The 23,628-nt window shown below is 34.7% G+C and overlaps 1 pseudogene; it reads left to right on the forward strand.

Moving 5' to 3' along the window:
• The first annotated feature begins 341 nt into the window (after window positions 1-341).
• Window positions 342-23,628, forward strand: part of LOC139015797 (Golgi-associated plant pathogenesis-related protein 1 pseudogene) — a 64,704-nt pseudogene continuing 41,417 nt past the window's right edge.

A 23,628-nucleotide genomic window follows, 5' to 3' on the forward strand; every position in this document is an offset into this window, starting at 1 on the left:
TTTGCCATTCTATGAGTTTCTATACTCCTTCCCAAATGGGCAGTTGAATATTTCCTTATCATAAGCCAAGAGAGGGAGCTTTGTGGAACCCCCAGAAATAACAGAATGTTTCCCCTGTTGTTGGATTATATTTAAAAGAGCAAAAGCAACCTTTGGCAACAGGAGAGAGATAACTACGTTGGAATTTGCTTGGATCCCAGAGTTTATTGGGCAAGAGATGTGTTTATATTTCTGGTGAACTAAATGTGTGCCATAGAGAGAAACTGCTGGGATGGAGTTGTTTTAAGTTCTGCCAAAGAATTTCATGGGCGTCCAAGAGCAGGAGTCCGTGTGAAACGAGCATGAAGAGCATCACGGACAGAGATGCCCCCTGGGAAGCCGGGGAACCTGAAGAATCCACGGATACGCCCATTAGAAAAAAGGATTCACTCTCAGATCCTCCAGGCTCTGAGATAATGAAGCTAGCTTACAACAGTACCTATCCATCATTAGCCAAGTCATCTCTCCTGGTGTATCCCTTTATTTCTGCTCCTAGTACCTGCTTAGACCCCAGGTGTCTTAAAAACCAGCTAGAATTCAGAAACAAAGTAAACAGGGAGAGAAAAAGCCAATCAGCCACCTTCCCATCCCCTCACCCCCACTGCACTCTTCACTAGATAAAGTTTAATGATAGTTTTATTCCAAGGGAACATAAGAATGGTTTTTAGATAACAGTCTTATAAACGAAACATAGAAAACAAAACAAGAAAATAGACCTATTTTACTTTTCAACTAGAGGAAAAAGGACAAGATGGCCAAAGTATACATTTAAAGGAATAATGGAAGATCAAAATAAACAAACAAAGGTCATGGTTTAATGGCATCAGAAATCACGCTTTTTATACTTTATGTTACATTTGGAGATGGTGCCAGCGATTGGTATTAAGGAAGCTTTAAGGATTACTATACAGAGAAATCATGGACTGTGATATCTATCAATACAATGCTTCAATTAGACCCGATAAGGAAGAGTTCCATTTTAGCACTATGTGATAAGTCTGTCCAGAAATTTATCATTTCAATAAGTTTCTTTTGACCAAGGCACAGATATCTCTCTGTACATAGGTTTGTAATATAGATTTGATCTTTGGAGTTATTTTATTGATATGTATCTTCAAATTGTAGCAAACTCTATTAAGTCTAGGCAATTAGCAGAGAGCTTACTATTCTTATTCAGGGCCCATTTTCATAATCACAGAGGCCTCCAAATGCTCATCAGTGAAGTGGAGCACATACTTCCCCACTTTTGTGAAACTGTGATTCCATGGATAAAGAGCTCCTTAATATATACAAAAATAATAGGACGTGCACACACACACACACACACACACACACACCAAACATTTCCTAGTAGCATGTACATACGTCATTAGAGCATTCTCAGAGCAGTTGTTAACTTAATTTACAGTGTCTGAAACCCTTTGAAATGTTTAGTAAAAAAATCAATTCCAGATGAAATGTGAAGTCCCAGAATTGATATTATTATCTGTGTGACATGGGTAAGGTTCCTTAACTTTTCTGAATTTTAAACTTTCTTCAGTAAAATTGGCACAATGAAATAAGAATTCCCAAATAACAGTGTTCCCTGGAATATAGCAGGGTTTTCATGGATAATAGTATTACTTCTTACCTTTTTTTTTAAAGTAGAAGGTAGCCCGCCAGGCATGGCTCAGTGATTGTGTGTCAACCTATTAGTCAGGAGGTCTTGGTTTGATTCCCAGTCAGGGCATATGCCTGGGGTTGTGGGCTTAATCCCCAGTGTGGGGTGTGCAGCCAGCTGACTAATGATTCTCTCTCATCACTGATGTTTCTATCTCTCTCTCCCTCTCCCTCCAAATATATTTTAAAAAATAAAAGTAAATAAAAGTAAAAGGTGAAAATGGAACAAAAAGTGCATGAATTAGAAAAATAAATCCTTCAATTCCTTGCCATCTCTTGCCGACATTTCCCCTAGATAGAGATTTTCCCCTCATTTTCCAGAGGTTATATTTGTGAAAGCTCTGCTCTGGTTATACAAAGCAAGTTGCATAGTTTCTCACTGTATAAAATGTCATAGTGGACACCCTGACTAGTGGTGTTACAATTGGGTTACAATGGGCATTATTCAAGCCATGAAAACTGAATTCAGCACAGACAAATTGTTTCTCTTTCTTATTTTTTTCCCTTTGGAAAACTGTTGTTTTGTTTTTTGTTTTTTTTTTTCATTTTCACTCACCTTTTAGCTATACTATGCTTTCCAAAAATATGAGTGCAAATGAATTAATCAATATTCTTTCAGTTCATTTGATTAATATTATATGTAAAATGTATTGTTCTGGCAAGCCATACCAAAGTTGCAATGCGAATAAGGAAAAGTAAATTTTTAGGAAGGCCAATAAAATGGAAAATTATAAATACTACAGCATAAAACTTACTACCTCATTCATTTTATTAAGGGATCCCTTTGCTCCAAGTAAAACTCACATCAATAGAAGACAAAATAGAAGTTTTAGAATATTAATCATTAGACAAAATGAATCCTAGCATGAAGTTTAGATGGGGAAATTTGAAACAGCTGTTTTGAATGGGAATGTACTCTTTTTAACTCTCTTGATTTTATTGGGTCATTATTGATTGACAGCCCCTGATGGGCCTGTTATGAATTGCTAAGAAAGCACTAAGTAATGTTTAGTTTTCCAAGGTTTTATACTCACAATATTTGCTCAATCAATGGTTTTGTCTTTTAGCTCAGTGTATGTAAAAAATTACCTTAATTTCAATAACTCATTTGAAATGTTCCTCAAAGATTCTTTAGAAAATAAAGGTAGTGTATCCTAAAATCAGGAATTGGGACTGAAAGATAAAGGGACTTAACTTTCATCTTTACAACCTCTTTAGGCAATTTTTTAACCACTCTGAGTCTTAGTCTCCTTGTGCATAAAATGAGAATATTATCTTTGTGGCTGATTGTTGAGTGAAATATGTGCAATAGTGTTTGCAGTGTCCAACGTGGAGGCTGGCAAATAGTTCTGTTTAATCAAAAGAAAATTATACCATCTAATATAAATAGTTGCCACTTTTACCTAAGGATATTTTTTAGGCCTATACCACTGTACATAGCTCCAAGAACTTCTTTAAATCAAGGGCAAATCTGATCTCCAGATGCTGAAGGCACTATGTAACATAATGGAAAGAGACCAGGCACCATGCTTCCTCTTACCTTAGATGTGTGATCTTGAGAAATGACTTTCTAACTCTGGTCCCATTTCCTCACCTGTAAAATGAGAACAATATCCCTCTAACACAGCTATTTTCAACCTTTTTCATCTCATGGCACACATAAACTGAGTACTAAAAGTCTGCGGCACACTAAAAATTGTTATAATTTTTGCTGATTTCACACACAAAAATAGGTATAATTTTGATTCATTCACACCAGAAGGCTATTGTTCTGTTGGCTGTTGTCATTTTTTTTCTTCTTACAATCTAAGGGGAAAGAAGTCAATGCCATGGATTAGTAGTCAGGTATTGCATGCTTTAAAAAAAAATTGTCTTTATTGTTGAAAGTATTACAGATGTTCCCTCCCCCTGCCTCTATTGACTCCCTCCTTCCCATTCCCACCCCCTCCCCAGGCCTTCACTACACTATTGTCTGTGTCCTTGGGTTATGAATATATGTGTATAAGTTCTTTGGTTAATTTCTTGCAGAAATAAAAAAACAAACAAATTGGAAACAAATGAAAGTGAACGATTAACAACCCCAAATCTATGGGACACAGTGAAAGCAGTCCTGAGAGGGAAGTTCATAGCCTACCTCAAAAAGAAGGAACATTTGTAAGGTATTGCATGTTTTAAAAATTCTTTCAGCAGAACTTGTATGCATATATGCATAACTCATGGACACAGACAATAGGGTGGTGAAGGCCTAGGGCGGGGGGTGGGGGTGGGCTATAAGGGGCCAATGGGAGGAAAAAGGGGACATATGTAATACTTTCAACAATGAAAATTAAAAAAAAAAATTATTGCAGCATAAAGGTTGAAAATCACTGCTCTAATCTAATTGCCATTAGAACAAAGTAACTGAGTGCTTAGCATAAAGTGGGTCAATGAGAAAGTACTTCATAAGTGGTAATTATTAACAGAGGGATGCTATACTTTCCTAATACAAAATTCTTATTATGGCACTAACATAAAAATTATGATTTATTTTCTTTTGTTTTCCACATCTACTATCTCATTTTATCCATAGACAACTTCAAGAGTTGGCATAAAAGGAATAACCCTTTATTTTATAGATGAGAAATTTGAGGTTCTGAGAGGTTTACATTTCCTTATATCACACAGCATAAATCAGTGAACTAGACCTTCAATCAGTGAACTAGACCTTCAACCAGTGAACTCTCCACTATTGGACACTTTTTAAGACATTGTATTGCATTTTGATTATAGAATTGATAGATTGCAGGTTTTGGTTCATTAAAGAACTTTAAGGAGCAGCACCCCTACAAAAAAGAAGTGAAAAGGAAAAGAAAAGAAAAGAGAAAGAAAAATTTCAGGAGTCAGCTACTTTCCCTAAAAACTTTGTATCATATTGAGATTAGAAAACTTTATTAGCTAATTTCAAAATGATATGTCTAAAAAATTACTAAACCTGGCTTTGCTTTTATTCAATGAATGGAATGACTTTCAAGATAGTTATAGCACATTTTTCAAACGGTATTTTGTGTGTTTGCAATAGAAACTTGAATGTTCCAGTATTTTTCCACGGCAGGTGAATTTGATATTCAAAAGAATGAGAAGAGTAATGTTTCTGATCAGAGTGAAGCAGAAAGTGAGGAGGATGTGTGAACTTCCTCACACAGACATTTAGCCGGATAATTTCAGCTTCAGTGTCTGTTACTTTATTTTATTTAAAACAAAATTGACTCATTTCTGGAAATTCATGACTTAACTATGTACTTCAGTCTTTACCTGAGCAATGTAATTTTCATATACCTACGATCAAATCAGTAAACCAGAATACATGCAAAGCATGCATTTTCATCTACACTGTGCTCTTTAATCTCTAATATTTTCTGATCCTTAGAAGTGTCTCCATATTAATGTCATTATATCTACACAAATAGACAGTTTATTGCATTGTTTGCATGTATTTAGCCAATAATTTTTCAAATGTGATTCATTTGATAAGTTTTATGAGACAAAGAAATATTTGATGATCAAAGATATTTGTGAGCTGTTGGGATAAATTACCTAAGTCTCTAAGCAAGAGACAATGTTATTAAAGACTGTCAATTTTGTTTGACTAGGAATCACTCTTTCAAGAAAGCACTTATTCTTTGTAGTTTTTCATGACACATAATTTGGTAGTTCTTGTGTAAACTGGCATTGTGAGGATTTTATTTAATAATTCTCTACTTCACTTGCTGATTTTCTTTGTTGTAAAATAATTCTAAATGATCCATTCTTCTGAGTTTCCTGGTGTTATCGTTGAAAGTCCTGCATCCTGGCAAACCCATAAGTTCCAGGCACACAGGGCTGGTTGGTCAACTTCTTATCCAGGTTGGTTTCTATTACATAATCTGATACTGAAATTTTAATTAACATGTCTATAAGTTCTTTGATAGCTTTTCAATCAAGAGGCAGCATATAAGTCCCCTTCTTGAATAAGAGGTGACCACAGTGCTCCCCGGCATGGCTTCTGAGGACATAAGAGATAATACAGCCCCCTTCTACCTGCCTCTCTGTCTTGAGACACATGCCTCTGGAGTCCCAAGAGACCATGCAAGGAGTCTGGTTCTCCTGAAGCTCCCATGGTGGAGAAGCCACACGGAGCTGCCTTCAGAGCCACATCTATTCCATCTCAACATCCTTGCATTCCAGGCAGGTCAGTATGCTGACCTCCAAGATGACTTCAGCCCCAGCCTCCGCTGATTGCAAAACCTTCAGCCTCGCTGAGCACAGTCAATTCAACCTCTAGGACTGTGAGAAACACGACTGAATTGTTCTTTTACACACCTATGCTTGTTACATAGCATAGATAACTGGAACAATCCCAGAAATACTTCCATTCTGTCACATTGAGAATATATTTTCCAGGTTCAACAGTGCTCATTCAGATCACAAAACAAATATTGAACAAATATTAGTTGAGGGAATATTACTTTATAAACTGCAAGTTTCAAACTCACCCGAAAAAACTAAATAGCACAATTACAATCAATCAGTATTTAGAGCCTATTATGTTTCTGTATTTATTTCTCATTTATGTGATATATATATATATATATATATATATGCATATATTACCTTAAACTTAAATGTGTTGCTTTAGGTTATTTTGTTAACATCACTACAGAGTAAAACAAAAAAAGAGTTTATTTTATTTTATTTTTTTATATATATTTTACAGAGAGGAAGGAAGAGGGATAGAGAGTTAGAAACATCGATCAGCTGCCCCTTGCACACCCCACACCAGGGATGTGCCCACAACCAAGGTACGTGCCCTTGGCCGGAATCGAGCCTGGGACCATTCAGTCTGCAGGTCGACACTCTTTCCACTGAGCCAAACCGGTTAGGGCAAGAGTTTATTCTCAAGAGTTATGTAAGAAATAAAGAAAGAAGTGAACAAAGAAGAAAAAGAAATAGGAGGAACAAAGAAAAAAAGGAGGGAAGGAAGGAAGAAGGAAGGAAGGAAGGAAGGAAGGAAACATTGTTCTAGGGAATAGAAGCCAGAAAAGCAATGGTTTTGCAGAAAAGGCTGTACACATGACAGTTGGGGAACAGTATTCCCAGAACACATGAAACATAAACATCACATCTCTAGCTTGCAGATCTTCCCTGCATCACCACCTGGGTCATCATTACACTGTATTACATTTAAAAATTATCTCCTAAGCCCTAGCTGGTTTGGCTCAGTGGATAGAGCATCAGCCTGTGGACTGAAGAGTCCCAGGTTCGATTCTGGTCAAGGGCACATGCCTGGGTTGCAGGCTCAGTCCCCCGTAGGGGGCTTGCAGGAGGCAGCCAATCAATGATTCTTTCTCATCATTGATGTTTCTATCTCTCTCTCCCTCTTCCTTCCTCTCTGGAATCAATAAAAATATATTAAAAATAAATAAATAAATAAAATAATCTCCTAAAAGCTCCTTGATTCTCGCCTCATCTGTTTCTAATCTATTTGGCATAGTACTCTAAGAATTAAAAATCCACTGCACTGTGTGGATATTGTCCTTCTGCTTCAATTTTTCGTCATTGAAGAATTCAGATTTCTTACCATAGTTTAAAGCATCTTTCAAAATATGGCTAACTATCTCTCAAATTTTATCCCCATAATTCCTTTTTATGAAAGTTGGGTAATCTTTAACACCTGTCTTTTACCAATAAATATTCTTAGATACTGTTAAAAAAGAAGAAGAAGGTACAATTCTATTCTTTTAAGTGATTTTTAATAATAAAATTCTGTTTATACATTGAGGTTAATATCTATAATAATAAAAGCATAATATGCTAATTAGACCAGACATCCTTCCGGATGTCCTTCCGGATAACCTTCCAGATGAAGCCACGGCAGTGGGGGATGAAGCAGAGGCAGCCACTGTGGCGGGAAGGGGCCAAGGCAGAGGGTGGCAGGTGGGGGCTGAGGAGAGGCAGCCACTGCAGTGGTGGGGGCCAACCCCCTTGCACGAATTTCGTGCACTGGGCCTCTAGTATTATAATAATGTTATAACAGAAATACATATATTATGTTATTTGGAAGATACATTGCTAAAAATTGTCTACATTTGTCAACCTTTCAGAAATCTTTAATAAATAACCTAAATTAATAATCATCACATACAAAAAAAAAACCACAAGCAAAAACCTACAATTTTCTTTCTAGTTACTTCACACTGTTTGTGTGAGTTTAAGAACATTCATTCATTCCTTCAGACAAAACGGATGAGGATTTTATTTTTTAACAGAAAATGAATTATAATACCACAATCTGCTAAATTTTGTCTTCTCATGATGTCTGCAAGAATTTTTCTAAAGCATATCCATAAATCCACTGGATTGTTTCTTTTTACACACATGTTCAAAACAAAAAGAATTGATAGTAAATTATTTTCGTTACTCATCTTTTTACAAGTATAAATCCTAGTCAATAGAGCTTATTTAAATATGGAGATAGAAATATTTTTCATAAAGACATATAATTTTCTGTCATACAGAAAACCTTTTCCAATATTTTGGGGGTTTTTTTCAGACACAGCTTGTACCCCTTTATTTTCCTTTTGCTACCTGACAATTTCTCAACTTTGTTTCATAGTTTATTTTATGTTGATTAGCTTATATTTTTATCTTTTAATGTTTCCCTCACTTTTGTTGTGCATAGCTTTATTTTACTCCTCAGTGCTCTGTCTGTAAGGTCTTCCTTGCCAGTTTTAATGGTCCATAATTTCCAATGGAAAGTCTGCTGCCAGATCCTTCCATTTCTAGTGTTAATGGCTGCTCTTGAGAACCTGCCCTGCCCTCCATCATCTAATTTGAGTCAATGAGGGGGCAGACAAACAGATGGTTGGCACAGGATGGGATGATTCACTGTTTGAAATCATGGTGAAACATTTTTGAAATTGGTGAGGGAGAGAGAAGCCTGACATTCGACAGAGCCATGTAAATTCCAGACAAAGTTGAGTTTAATTTTGACTGTTATTTTCCAGATGTAGTGATCATATGATTACAATTTTAAGATTATATCCAGAATATACCTTTTCCCGAATGCACTATAATCATTTTAGCAAAATTAGTTTGTTGTCGTGTCCATGTTAGAACTATTTTTGAAGTTACCGTGTTGTCCTAACTTATGTCTTTGTGCTTTCCATGACAAATTGAATATCTCCTCTAGTTCCACTTATGTGAAGCTTACCTGTTTTGCATAATCTGTCCCCATGTCATGTAACTGATTTCTTCACAAATTATGGCTGCAGTGAACCTCAAACTACTTTGTAAGGGAATAAGTAAACTATGTATATTTTAGTTGTATTCCATGTATATTTTAGTGCCACAAATTTATGGCGTGAAACTATATAACTAAAAAGTAATTATCATGGAACTAAATCATTGTGAAAATATAAAGAAAATGATAAAACAATAAAATGTAGAATACAAATATTTAGAATATAAAATATCCTTATAATTTGTTTACAGACATTTTTAATTGAAATAAAATAGAATAAAAGAAATAATAAAGTCATCATAATGAATTGATATAGGCCTTGCATTCTAGACAGGAGCAGTATCAACAACATGGGGTCAAAAATTGGATTGGTGGGGTATAAAAGGCTTCAGATATTACAATGCTTTGTAGCTCTCCAAAGGGCCACATTACATAAGCAAATATACAGAATTCTGTTACATTAAAATGTTGTGAGATGAGGGATTAGAAAAAAAATATTTTGAAAGTTCCTAAGGGGAATAAAATATATTTTAGAAGTTTGAGAAACACTGTTATAGATAAGTCAGGTCTTTCTTTGTTATGACAAATGATAGTTTTATGGTCAACCTTCCAAGCTATTTCCTTGTATCTACAATTGTAAATGCCTATCATGTAGTTTCTTTACATGATACATTGAACATCAAATAATAGTCACCAAAACTATGAACCTAATTGCATAATTTTCTTTGCAATAAGATTTATTTTAAAGTTAAATTATAGAAAATGCCATCGATTTAATGATGCAAAAATCATAAGAAAGGAGCTAATAAGCAGTGTTTAAACATATACATGTGTACCGTATTTCACATATAGGAAGGTTTCTGAAAGCCATTCCACATGGGATTTTTCTGAAGGCATTTCTTAGCACTGAAAGCAGTTGTGAGAGTTGTGCTTTCTATACCCCCTTCATTGCCAATACTAATGTGATAGCAAAATTAATTAATATAAGAGCAAAAATAAACAAAATGAGGAAAAAGAACACTACAAATGAATCGGATCAGTTCTACAATTGTGTAACGGAAAGCATATGTGTGTGCACAGCATTACAAATTAATACCTTACTATTTCTTGACTATTTTTTATTGTATGCACTACAAATATTTTAATCATAAACCAATACAATTTGGAGAGTATAGAAGCAGTTCAAATATAAGGAAAAGTTGATGAAAATTGTTGTTTATTTTGAGTGCCATAGTAAAGTCAGGGTTAAAAATAAACAAACACATTGGGATTTTAGAGACAGATGATTGGTGACCTTTTAAAAATTCAGTTTTGCTAAAGTGGTTGGACCATAGCAAGATTATAAGGCCCTGGTCCATAGTATACCAAATTGTGTTGATTTGTTTTAGTAAATTTCCAGAGCATAAAAAACATGATGCAAGACTTAATTTTGTTTGTTATTAACATGGTACTCCAACCATATGTAGAAAATGTGTGTGTGTGTGTTGTATGTGCAAAAGAGATATTTTTGAAATTTAAAGAAATTTCATAGAAATGAGGGTCTAATGTAACTTATTCTTTCAATAAATTAGTGTTATACAAAAAAAAACAGGAAGGATATTTGAGCAAATAATAGGGGGCAATGAAATTAATTTTAGGATTGCCAGTGCTTGGAATGTCTCCACAAAGTAACAGACAGGTTGAATATAAACTATGCTCTGTCCAATTTGCCTTACACAGCTTTGGAATTTATTGTGCATTTCAAAGCAATAGAAAGCTTCGGGGAATTAGTGACAGAGTCAGGGTTAAAAAACTAATTAAATTTACTGCTCAGCCAGCTAAATTAGAGTTCAAGTGAATGTACATATATTTTTGAACAGCATTTCTATGTTATAACATTATATTCTTTGCATTTCTAATTCTTGTTCTCAACTGTGCTATTTTGGGGCATATTATTAGTTCCTAAATTAGGTTAAAAATCAGTGGGAACTACTTTGATCAGACAGCTTTATAAATTTAATTTTTAAAATTTGCACATTATGTTTGTGAATGGTTATCCTGTTGTCTTCACAAATTATATTAATCATAAGGTATCATAAATTAATTCAAAATAGCTGATTAATAGTTAAATAATATTGAAGAAAGTTGTAGTTGTACAGATGTAAAATAAGATAGGGTGGAAAATATAAAAGAGAATTAGAAGGAAATTATATAAATGAAAATGTCAGCAATAGAGATGTAGAATATCTTTAATGAGATAATTGAATCAAAACAACCCAAACAGCCAATGTAAGAATCAATGAACTTAAAGATAAGCCAATACAAATTATTAAAATTTAAAAGCAAGGAGAAAGATAGTTTTAAAAAAGGAAGAAAGAAAATAAAAGGAATAAAGAACATCAGAATAGGATATTCAAGATCTGTGAGATAATATCAAGCATTCTAATATATGTGCAATTAATGGAAATATGCTCAACATCATTAGTCATCAAGAAATTGCAAGTTAAAACCAAATGAGAAACTATTACATACCCAAAAGAATGCCAGAGACAAACAACCAAATAAAACAAAATTCTGAGACTCAAGTAATAGTGAAGAAGTAGAGCAACTGGAAGTCTCATACAATTCCGATGAAAGCAAAGATGTGCCAAAAGTTCACACATTTTGGAGAGCTGTTTGCCAATTTCTTATAAAATTAAACCTATCCTTCTCATATAACTTAACAATTCCACTCCTGGGTATTTACTTAACATAAATGAAAACATATGTCATTTTCTATCTTTAAAAAAGTAAAATAAAATAAAACCTTGTAAATGAAATAAAAACTTGTATATGAATACACAAAGGAGCTTTATTCATAGCAGTAAAAAAAACTGCTTAAACTCAAATATCTATCATGAGGTGAATGATAAAAAATTGTGGTAAACTCATACAATGGAATACAATGTAATTTATTGCAATTCAGGAAAAAGAAAGAGGGAAGTATTGACATACAACACATGGATGAATCTCAGGTCCACTATGCTGACTGAAGTTAGTCAGGCACTAAAGCGTGCATACTGTATGATACCACTGGTGCAAAATTCTAATTGAAGCAAAGCAATTTGGAGACAGAGAGCAGCTCAGTGGTGCAGTGGTCGGCAAACTGCGGCTCGTGAGCCACATGCGGATCTTTGGCCCCTTGAGTGTGGCTCTTCCACAAAATACCGACTTCTGAGCATGGGCCATGAAGGTTTAATCGCACTGTATGTGCGTGACTGCACGTGGTATTTTGTGGAAGAGCCACACTCAAGGGGCCAAAGAGCCATATGTGGCTCTCGAGCCGGAGTTTGCCAACCACTGGTTAGCGGATTAGATCGAGATGAGGGGTTCACTAGTTTGGGAAGCAAAGGAACTTTATGGGTTGATAAAGATATTCTATATTAATTGTTGTGATAGTTACATTGTGCAAATCTATTCAGTATGCTTAAAATGGGTACATTTTTATATGTATATTAGAGCTCAATATGGTTGACTTTAAGATTAAACAAGCATACTGAAGTGAAGAATGTCTTTACAAATTGGTAAGACTTAGTATTTCCTGAAAAATTTAACAATTGCCCTGATACATGGTTTTCTAAGTTCTTACCAATTTAATTAATATGAAATGCAATGATGTACAGTGCATATAAGAAGGAGAACAAGCAAAGCTGGCTCACTATTCTCATCCACTCTCCCACTAAGTTATAGAAATTGTCTAATCATAGAAATTGTGGCTCCTGTACTTTTGTTATGATTTTCTAATATATTTTATAAGTCATTTATCACAATTCTGTCCCTAGGCCATTAAGCCACAGTTATCATTATTAAAAAGAGAGTTTTTGTTTGTTTTGTTGTTGTTTTTAATTCAGGAAACATGGATGTAATCTGAAAATTCAATAAGCTAAACAATAGTTTATAGATTTAGCAAGCATCTGTGTGTTTTTTAAATATATTTTTTGATTTCAGAGAGGAAGGGAGAGGGAGAGAAAGATAGAAGCATCAATGATGAGAGAGAATCATTGACCAGCTGCCTCCTGCATGCCCCACACTGGGGATCAAGCCCGAAACCTGAGCATGTGCCCTGACCAGGAATCAAACCATGACCTTCTGGTTCATAGGTTGACGCTCAACCACTGGGCCATGCCAGCTGGGCTAGCAAGCATTTGTTGAATTGATTTAAATTTTCCTAGTCATATTCTAAGAAGACTGAGTCTATTCATTTACTGATTTTAAAATGTTTTATTAAATGTGCTGTATACATTTCATTAAATATCCTGCAGTGTTATAAACATAAAAAAATACATAATTACACTCTCACTAAACTAACATTTTCCAAAAACTAGGAGAATATTCACAATAGGATAATTTGAATATTGTCTGAGTGGCAGTCTATCATTCTGACTTTTCTATTCTTTTGACTTAGCAAAAACTAATCAATTTACTGAAGGGAAAATTCAGGTCAATTTTTTTGTTATTTATTTGTTTCATGAAAGACAAGCAACATACAGAGTGGAGTTTGCTCCCACTATAAGTCTAATATATATATGCTAGAGGCCCGGTGCACAACATTCATGCACTCAGGGGGGAGGGGATTCCCTCAGCCCGGCCTACACCCTCTCACAGTCCATGGGCCCTCAGGGGATGTCCAACTGACAGCTTAGGCCTGCTTCCCATGGGACATCCTTAGCGCTGCTGTGGAGGTGGAAGAGGTTCCCACTACCACTGCTGCGATTGCCAGCTGTGAGCCCGGCTTCTGGCTGAGCGACGCTCAGCCTGTGGGAGCACACTGATCACCAGAGGACAGCTCTTGCATTGAGCGTCTGCCCCCTGGTGGTCAGTGTGTGTCATAAAGACCGGTTGCTCTGCCATTTGGTCAATTTGCATATTAGCTTTTTAATTTATAGGATATATTCCCAAACATACATGTAAAACAGTAAAAAGAAAATCTTGTAGATCATTGCATATATTACCAATTACCTAATTTCTTACAGATCCAAGTAAACCTTGCTTAGTTCTACTCAATTTCAGAACTAGTGGCCTCAGCATGAAAGCTTTTCTCTCTAATCCACTCATATTAGTCAAGTGTAGTCAAGTATAGCTTTCCCAAATCCCCTGGAGAAAATCTGCACACAAAAAAATCAGACTTTTGGTTATATCAGGTGCTAATAATCCCAATTACTTTTCAGTAAGAACTTCATAAAGCACAATAATAAAAGGATCGAACATTGTAACAGATATTCCTTTTACAAATATTTAGATTTTTAGTTTTAATCTTCTTACATTTTAACATTTAAAAAATTTGTTTTACCACATTTTAGAAAAAAAAAAAATCAAAGTTTCAGTATGTGAATGTTAAAACCTGTGAGTTCTCAGATGAGTCCAAGTTTACCAGCACGACTCACCCAGGAAGGCCAGCTGAACATCTAGTGTACTTTCCCTCTCTGTGGTCAGTGAATCAGCAAGTGTTACAGGAGTTCAGGGTGAAATGCCAGGTGCTATTTCAACAATCCTTCTTTCACAATATCTAGGGTGGGGGCATTCAGTTAGATTCTGATAAGGTTACTGGAACTTACTTCCTAGGATGGTCAAGTTAACATGCTCTACCCTCATGCTCTCTGAATGTAGAAGGTAGTCACAGAGACCTGCTTCCCTTTTTTGGGCAAAAGGTTACTCAACCACAAGCTGCTTCTTAAACTCTGTCTGGAAAATATTATTCACTGAAATTATGCCTCAATAGCATAAAGTTTAATTTTGTAATTAACCAAACATCTGCCATTGCAAGCCTCTCTTAAGGCCATCTACATGGAAGAACTTTTTCTTGTAGAACTTTGCATAGAGAGTGGTGGTTTTTGTTAATGAGTGACTGTGAGAAGGAAATGGTATGGCTTTTAAATTATGACTACAAATAGATCACCAACTTTCTTCTGCCTTTGATAACTGACCCAACTCAAAACAAATGAATTTCCTAAAGAAAATCCCCTGTGTATTTTAGTAAACTGATTTTTTTACCTTTCCATAAAATGTTTAGTTCTGTTTTATTAAAAAAAAAAAAAGATCCATCTGAAAATGGATGTTGTTGCTGCAAAGAATTATCTATCTGTGTTTTTACTATGTATGAGTAATAGCAAGATTTCCTTGAAAACTTAGAAATAATTACTAAAGAAACAACAGTTAGTATTTATTAGTTATGTAATTTATTCTTCTTTTTGGATTTCGAGGTTTTCTTTATTGCTGCATTGACCATCCATAGGTGTTTAAAACACATGCAAATGCAGGGACATCAATGAATCAGATACTTAGAAGGGATAAAACACTATCACTTTGGCATGCCTTGAGTTACATTTGCATTGGGTTTGGATTTTTAATGACCATTAAGTCAAATATTTGGGTCTGGTACCATCCAAACTGCTTTGAACCAAAAGGCCAGACTAGACCTTAAAGACAATTATCAGCTTTTGTGGCTTTATTTTTGGATGTACATGAAAAAGCATCAGAAAAAATAGAATTAAAAAAATAAATTATACAGTTATATCTTTATAATTCTAATATTAGAATTATATCTCAAAAAGATGAAGCCACATAAATGGGAAGTTGAGTTGTATAACTCAGCTTATACAACTTTTGCCACACCTTATGTTAAGTGTTGATACTACCCAGCCGTGGGCAAACTACGGCCCGCAGGCCGGATCCGGCCCTTTTGAAATGAATAAAACTAAAAAAAAAAAAAGACCGTACCCTTTTATGTAATGATGTTTACTTTGAATTTATACTAGTTCACACAAACACTCCATCCATGCTTTTGTTCCGGCCCTCCGGTCCAGTTTAAGAACCCATTGTGGCCCTCGAGTCAAAAAGTTTGCCCACCCCTGAATAGTCCATAGGAAGGAAGGAAAGAAGGGATGAAGAGAGATAAGGGAAGAAAGAAGGAAGGAAAACTGGAAAGAAGGAAGGAAGGAAGGAAGGAAGGAAGGAAGGAAGGAAGGAAGGAAGGAAGGAAGGAAGGGAGGAAAGAAGGAAGAAAGGATGGAAGGGAGGGAGGGAGGGAGGAAGGAAGGGAGGGAGGGAGGGAGGGAGGAAACATTGTTCTATTGAATAGATGTCAGAAAAGTAATGGTAATCTACATATATTAACTACTAGGCTTTTTCAAGGAGACCTTGGTCCAACTGGTATTAATGTTTTAATTAATATTTAAATCGATGCTTTTACTGTTAAGCAGGAGAATTTGTCTTAGATTACCTATATCACCTTAATATTGTAATACCACCTGTATAGATCCTTTACTCCAGTGATGCAAATGGACAGAAAATGCAGTTATAAGCCCTGAAAAAGTTGGTTTGTATGGGTTAGCTATTTTCCGATGAGATCAGTCTAGCTCTGCCACCTGCATTCCAAATGATTGGTCCCGGGAGAGTGGTGATGTCATTATGCCATCACCATCACATCTCTGTGTTGTTGTATTGAGTCAGCCAAATGTGGCCCTATGTTGGTCTGGTTTCTATTCTTCTGGCTTAAATCCACACAGTTTAGAAATGGTATTCATTTTTAAATGGTAATGCCTTACTTATAATTTTCTTAATTATCAGTTACTCTCTGGGAATGCTACCTAGATATTGATTAAAAATTGTGTGATTTGATCTCAAATAGAAGATTATGTTTTATCGTTTTAAAGTAATTATCATAGGTAATATTCCACTTATAACTTCTTCAATATGCAACTTACATGTGAACTTTATTTATATAGTCAATGTGTTGCCAAAACATAATTGCCAAAAAAGGCAAAGGGAGAAAAGAAAGACAGTAATTATTTCTAAATTTTAAATTATTTTAACCAATAAAAGAAAAAGAAAACCCAGTTTTTAATTCTAGTTTCTGGGTACAATGAGTATTCCACAAACCTCACTGAAGATAATTACAGGAAAGAGACCATCAAGATTAATACAATTATTGAATGTGTTGTAATTTTTAATTATACACCCATATTTATATTTATTAGAATATAGATGTTGATGAAAATAATAAATGCATTTGAATGCCATGTTTTTAGTTTTTAAAAAATTTTGGTGTAGCCCTAACCAGTTTGGCTCAGTGGATAGAGCGTTGGCTTATGGACTGAAGGGTCCCAGGTTCGATTCCGGTCAAGGGCATGTACCTTGGTTGTGGGCGCATCCCCATTAGGGGGTGTGCAGGAGGCAGCTGATCAATGTTTCTCTCTCATTGATGTTTCTAATGCTCTATACCTCTCCTTTCCTTTCTGTAAAAAATCAATAAAATATGTTTTAAAAAATTTTGGTGTAAATATATTTGCTTTTTTGAAATACATTTATAATGGTACATCCTATGTTTGAAACTTAACAAATAAATTAGTAAATAAAGATCTTATGAACTTGAGCTAGGCTTCCAAACTCTTTACCTTTGAAGACTTCTAGAGGATTATCTTAAAAAAACAAATGACAAAACAACATGAGATAATCCCACACAGTACTAGAATTAAAACACAGCATACATTAAAATTAAAAGAAGTTATTCAGTATATTAAAAGTACTTATTTAAAACTTCCATAACAAAAAATAAAGCAGCAACATAATAGTGATGGAGAAATTTCTTTCTATAGTTGGTTATCTGAATAGACTATTTTGAAAAGAAAAAATCTTCTCCAAATCCCTTGCTTCTATCAGGGTCAATCCTTAGTAAAAAAATAAAATGAACAAGCTAGTAATCCATTACTACTTTAGGTCTTTAAGAAGATCCTCAAATAGAGAATCTTATAAGAAAGCAAAAGATATTGCCACACTTTTAAAATGCTTCTTATTTTGTTACTACATTGTCAAATTATCCAGATTAAACAAATTCCTCTCAAATTTTTAGCTATATTTTAAAATATTATGAAGTTACAAGTATGAGAAAGAGTAAAGAAACATCCATTTGCACTGGAATTAATAAAACATTGAAAGAAAATAAAGATAAAGAATTACAAAGTGAAAATTAAATTACTTTTTAAAATATTTCTTTTAATTATTGAGCCATAAATGCCATAATTATCAGCAGCCCTTATCTTTATAAAATTGTTACAGATTGGGCTGGTTATATGCTACTGAGTCATCCAGTCTGGAAATTTACCAGTAACAAATCACTACAATTGAACCTCTTGCTCTACTTCCACATATATTTTTAGGTAGTTACAATGAGAACAAAAATAGATATTATAGAGTTTGGGATATGTTCAAGATTTAAATAACATTATTAACCCATGTCCAAATAATTTATTATTTTCCTTGATGCCATTCAATTCATCTGATTCCTAGAATTACTATATTCTATCAAAAATGGATAGAATGTAACTCAAATTATGTTTACCAAAGAGAGCATTTCCAGATTATTCAAAGCAATTATGAATGATTCTCTTCAAAAACCTTACCACTGGATTTACTATTAAATACATTGAGAAGAAGAGATATTTTCATATTGAGCTTCTATGACATTGGCTTTGGTACAAGTTACCAGCTAGCAAAAATGATTGTCGTAAGATTTTAAAATCCTATTTTTGCCATTAGGTAATTTTAGAAGAAACTCTTAAGAAATTTTTTAAGGTTCAATCATTATTGCTAAACTTTTAAAAATGTATGTTTAATAAGATGCAAAACATGAGTTTTGGACTTAGTTTCAGAAAATAAAGCACAATGGAAATGAATTTAATAAGTTAGTATTTGTTCAGGGAGAAATAACTATACAAATATTATTACATATTCAGGGATAATAAACACCTTTTTTAGAAGTAAGAAAATTTGTCATAATTAAAATAATTGTGAAAATTAAAATGGTTTATTTCTTTTTTTGTAGATAATTCCTTTACAATCATATTCAACTGCTTTAAACGTGTTTTTACAATCTGCTTTCAGAGCTTTTGAAAGGTATCCTTTTTGTTCTAAATACTTTTTGTTTCTGAAGGCTTCTTTACTGGAAGAGAGTCTAAATGAAAATTAAAGGAAGACACAGGCTATTTTATACAGACTAAAGTGAGAGTCTCTTCACGAAGAGTCCATTCTGACGATTTTGAACAACCTACTTATATCAGATGTGTTATTGAACATGGCTAAATTATACTCTTTTCTTCCAATGTTTTGGTGTCACATTGACCAAACCATGGAAGTTACATATTAGTAAGAAAAGTCCATGCAGTATCAAAAAGACATGGAGTGGGCCTCCTTCTCTCCATTAATCCATTTTGTTTTTGTTTCTGTTTTTTTGATATCCTGGAACATGACTGTAAGATGTCAAACTGTTTATTTTATGAACCTGGGTCAATTTGCATTGGTGATGTTTCTTTACAAACTCCATCTCAATACAGTGTTGTATATTTTCCCCCCAGAGAGATTACTACATTGATGCATTATGTATCAGACATTGACTTTATGTTTCAACATCTGTCAGTATGAGAAGCAATGAGTGTTGCTGTGGTCACACATACTGTACACACACTGTAGCCAACTAAAATCAGTCTTAGTTTTCTTGTCAATAAAATGGGCGATGCTTAATTCCATGGGGACCTGTTAGTAGGAAAATAAATTGTTGACACAGCTCTATGTAGTGTTCTCATATAGTAGGGAGAAACAGAGACAGACAAGCATATAGATGTTAATTATATTTCTCATTTCTCTTATAGCAGTGACTCATAAGCAAAGTAGTTGAGAATAAAGGTCTAATTTGACTGCATAAATCAAGGTGGGTTTGCACTCAGGTGGTAAATGCTGATTCTAACCACTCCACGCAGTTTGCAAATATGGCTAGGAAAGTTCTTTTCTCTTACTAGTTCTGTCTGTTCTGTTCTCTCTATCCTTCCCCCGATACCATCTTTTCCAAATTAACACCTCCCACCCTAACCCCAAACATTCTGGCTCCTCTTGATAGCTTATAAACCCTGTATCAAACACCTGTGTGTGCAATTTATTCCAACAGAAAACATGATTTCTCTTTAGAAGCAAATAAAGCGTATGGCAATTGATTCTCTAAGCACACTCTCAAATATTTTAAGCAACTTCTTGATTTTCATAATTCCGGCTTCTGAAGTGCTTCCTTTTTTTTACCTCAATTTCAAAATTACTAGGTATCATATGATGATTGTAAAGCTGTGCATTTTGCAAATCAACCTCAATTATTATTAGCCTTTGCTTTTTCAGCAGGAGAAATAAATTCCCCACAGTGGCCATTCATTTGCCTCTCAGCATGAGCATGTCCCTAAAGAAACTTGAATCTAAATCTACTTCCTCTTTTCTGGTTGGAAAACAACTGTTTGATGTGGGGGGGAGCCTGTACCTGAGTTTTATGCACACATATAGGTAATAGCATGTCCCCAGCACCACCTTATCCATTAAAGCAATTTTTAAATTCCCAGAAATGGGACTTGTTTCACAGGAAAGCAAAGCACTAGAGATTAGTAGGTAAGCAATTTGGAGGATTTAGGAAATGCAAGTACTCCCAGTAACTTGCTGCACTCTGCCCTAATTCCTTCCCTCTAGCTAGAAAGACTTGGGGGAATGTTGCCAACGCATTAGCATTTCCAGAATTGAACATGCTTTCTTGGAAATAGCCTCTTCCCAAGATAGTACTATTGGAATGCTAACAAAAAAATATTGAGCCCAACTTTACTGGCTCTCTCCAGGGTCATGGGGAATAAGGTAGTTTCATAGATCTGCTTTGGAGTCACCTATGACAAAAATCTGAAAGGTTAAACATCTGTAGTTTATAATTTTATTTTCCTCTCCTAGACTTTCTCCTGCCAAGGAATCTTTGTACAGGGACTGGTGAAAACATGTTGACAGTACTTGCACCCTTCACATCACAATATTCTGAAGTCCTCCTCTTTCTCAGCATATTTCAGGGATGACAGTCTCATCATAAGACTAAGCTGGTCATGTCTTTTAAGAATAAAGAAAGAGCCCTAGCCAGTTTGGCTCAGTGGATAGAGCCTTGGCCTGTGAACTGAAGGGTCCCGGGTTTGATTCTGATCAAGGGCACATGCCTAGGTTGCAGGCTTGGTCCCCAGTGGGGAGCATGCAGGAGGCAGACAATCAATGATTCTCTCTCATCATTGATGTTTCTCTCTCTCTTTTCCTCTCCCTTCCTTTCTGAAATCAATTAAAAAAATTTTTTTTAGAAAGGGAAGAGATTTACTCTCCTCCTTTAAAAAAAAAAGAATAAAGACAAAAAAAGAGAAAATAATATAGGAACATCATATTTAATTGAAAGTGTAGTAGCCAGTTATGTAAGCAATAGAACAACAACAACAAAAAGAAAACATTTTCTTACCCCATAGAAGGTAATATTCAATCTTTAAATGAGATAGCTAATGAGATAGCTGATAAGATCTTTTGTTTTTATTTCCATCAACAATTCCCATTTACTCTACTCCCCCATAAAGACATTATGACTTTCATTCAGACAAAACTTAAGCCATTATATAGATGTGATCGATCTATGATTAAAAGTCTCCAGAGGTCCTGGCCATGTGGTTCAGTTGGTTGGAGAGTCATCCAGTGCACCAAAAGGTGGCAGGTTCAATTCCCCATCAGGGCACATACCTTGATTGCAGGTTCAATCCCAGATCTGGGCATGTACAGGAGGCAACTGATCCACTGATCACTGTTTCTCTCTCTCTCTCTCTCTCTCTCTCTCTCTCTCTCTCTCTCTCTCTTTGTCTCTCTGGTTTTGCTTTACTCAAGAAACTAATAAGTGAAGGCAGTATGGAAAAGTACAGTAGACACAAGGCAAATAAATAGAGGACAGACATGAACACTTTTCAATTGGCTTTGAAAGGTCAGTGAGTTGAAGACATTTGCTATTTTTTTAACTTCTATTTTTGTATCTTCATAGATACAATCAAAATGACTCAACTTTTGACCAAAACTTGTTTTATAGCCTACCTTCCTTCTAGGTAGTACTCATTTCCAAAATATTATCTTGGTTACCCTAGTCAATGGAGTAACTGGAAATGACTCATCAACAGCCACTCAAGCAGTTTTCTTCTGGGAATTATCTATAATTAGGCAAGAGATAACTATGGCAAAATACTTTATGGGCTAAAGCTATTCTTTTTATATCAAAGGTTTATACATGAACACACAGATTTATGTCTGCTCAGATTATGGGTTTGCTGAAATTGAGGACATATTCAGTAACTCAGTATTTTGAATGCATTTTTTTAAAATTCTCCCTCTGAATATTAAAGACAATTTGCAACCACATGGAGAAATACAAATCAAGATTTTGACTCAGAATGGTCAAGAATTTAAAATGTTGTTTAAGACAACAATAACAACAACAACAAAAATTAAAAATCTCACAAAAATGGTTTGCCATAGAAGATAATATTATAATCCTACAGGTCATAGTTACAATTTTCGTAAGAAAAGTTTTTTCTTATTGGTTGTAAAACTGCTGACCCAATTTAATATATCATTTAAATACATGATAATACCTTTAAATAACTTTTTTCTGTTCTACATTTTTGGTTATAATTAATACAGTGACTATAGAATTCAATGAAAAAATGGGAAGTTCAAAAGATAGAATATATTCTTTCTTGCATATTGTTTGTGGCCACTGTGGTCAGATGTAGTTACTACTTTTTTAAAAAATAGCTTATTAATTGTGTGGTGTGTATCTTTTGGCAAATAATACATATGCTCACATTCATTGAAAAGTATTTTAAAGCTAGTAACTTAACAGATATAGAAATTTACCAGATATAGAGTTAATAAAAATTGTTATAATTATCTCAATGAACTTAGTGAGAACTTCAAAAAAAGAGATAGCAAGCATAGAAAAGAACATAGGAACCTTATAAAAGAACCAATCACAAATGAAGAATACCACATCTGAAATGAAGAATAACCTAGAAGGAATAAATAGTAGGTTGGATGAAGCAGAGGACTGAATCAGCTATTTGAAATACAAGGTAACAGAAAACAACCAATCAGAGTAGCAATAAGAGAACAGAATTTAAAGAAAATGAAGATAGTTTTAGAGACTTTTGAGACAACATTAAGCATAACAACATTCACATCTTAGGGGTTCAAGAATGAGAAGTGGGAGAGCAAAGGGGTGAGAACCTATTTGAAGAAGTAATGACTCAACACTTCTCAAACCTGGCTAAAGAAATAGAAACATGAGTCCAAGAAGCACAGAGAATCCCCCAAAAATAAAAACCCAAAAAGGTCCACACCAAAACATATCATAATTAATATGACAAAGATGAAGTATAAAGACAGAATCTTATTTTAAAAAACTTTTTAAAAAATATATTTTATTGATTTTTTTACAGATAGGAAGGGAGAGAGATAGAGAGTTAGAAACATCAATGAGAGAGAAACGTCGATCAGCTGCCTCCTGCACACTCCCTACTGGGGGTGAGCCTGCAACTGAGGTACATGCCCTTGACCGGAATCGAACTTGGGACCCTTGAGTCCGCAGGCTGATGCTCTATCCACTCTATCCACTGAGCCAAACCTGTTAGGGCTAAAGAGAGAATCTTAACAGCAGCAAGAAAAAAACAGTTAGTTACCTACAAGTGAGCTCCCATAAGACTATCAGCTGTTTTCTTAACAGAAACATTCCAGGCCATAAGGGTTTGGCATTACATACTCAAAATAATAAAATGCAAGGACCTATAACCAAG

This window comes from Myotis yumanensis, unplaced genomic scaffold (assembly GCF_028538775.1).
Source record: "Myotis yumanensis isolate MYYU_CA2020_CCGP unplaced genomic scaffold, mMyoYum1.0.hap1 SCAF_8, whole genome shotgun sequence".
Classification (NCBI taxonomy): domain Eukaryota; kingdom Metazoa; phylum Chordata; class Mammalia; order Chiroptera; family Vespertilionidae; genus Myotis; species Myotis yumanensis.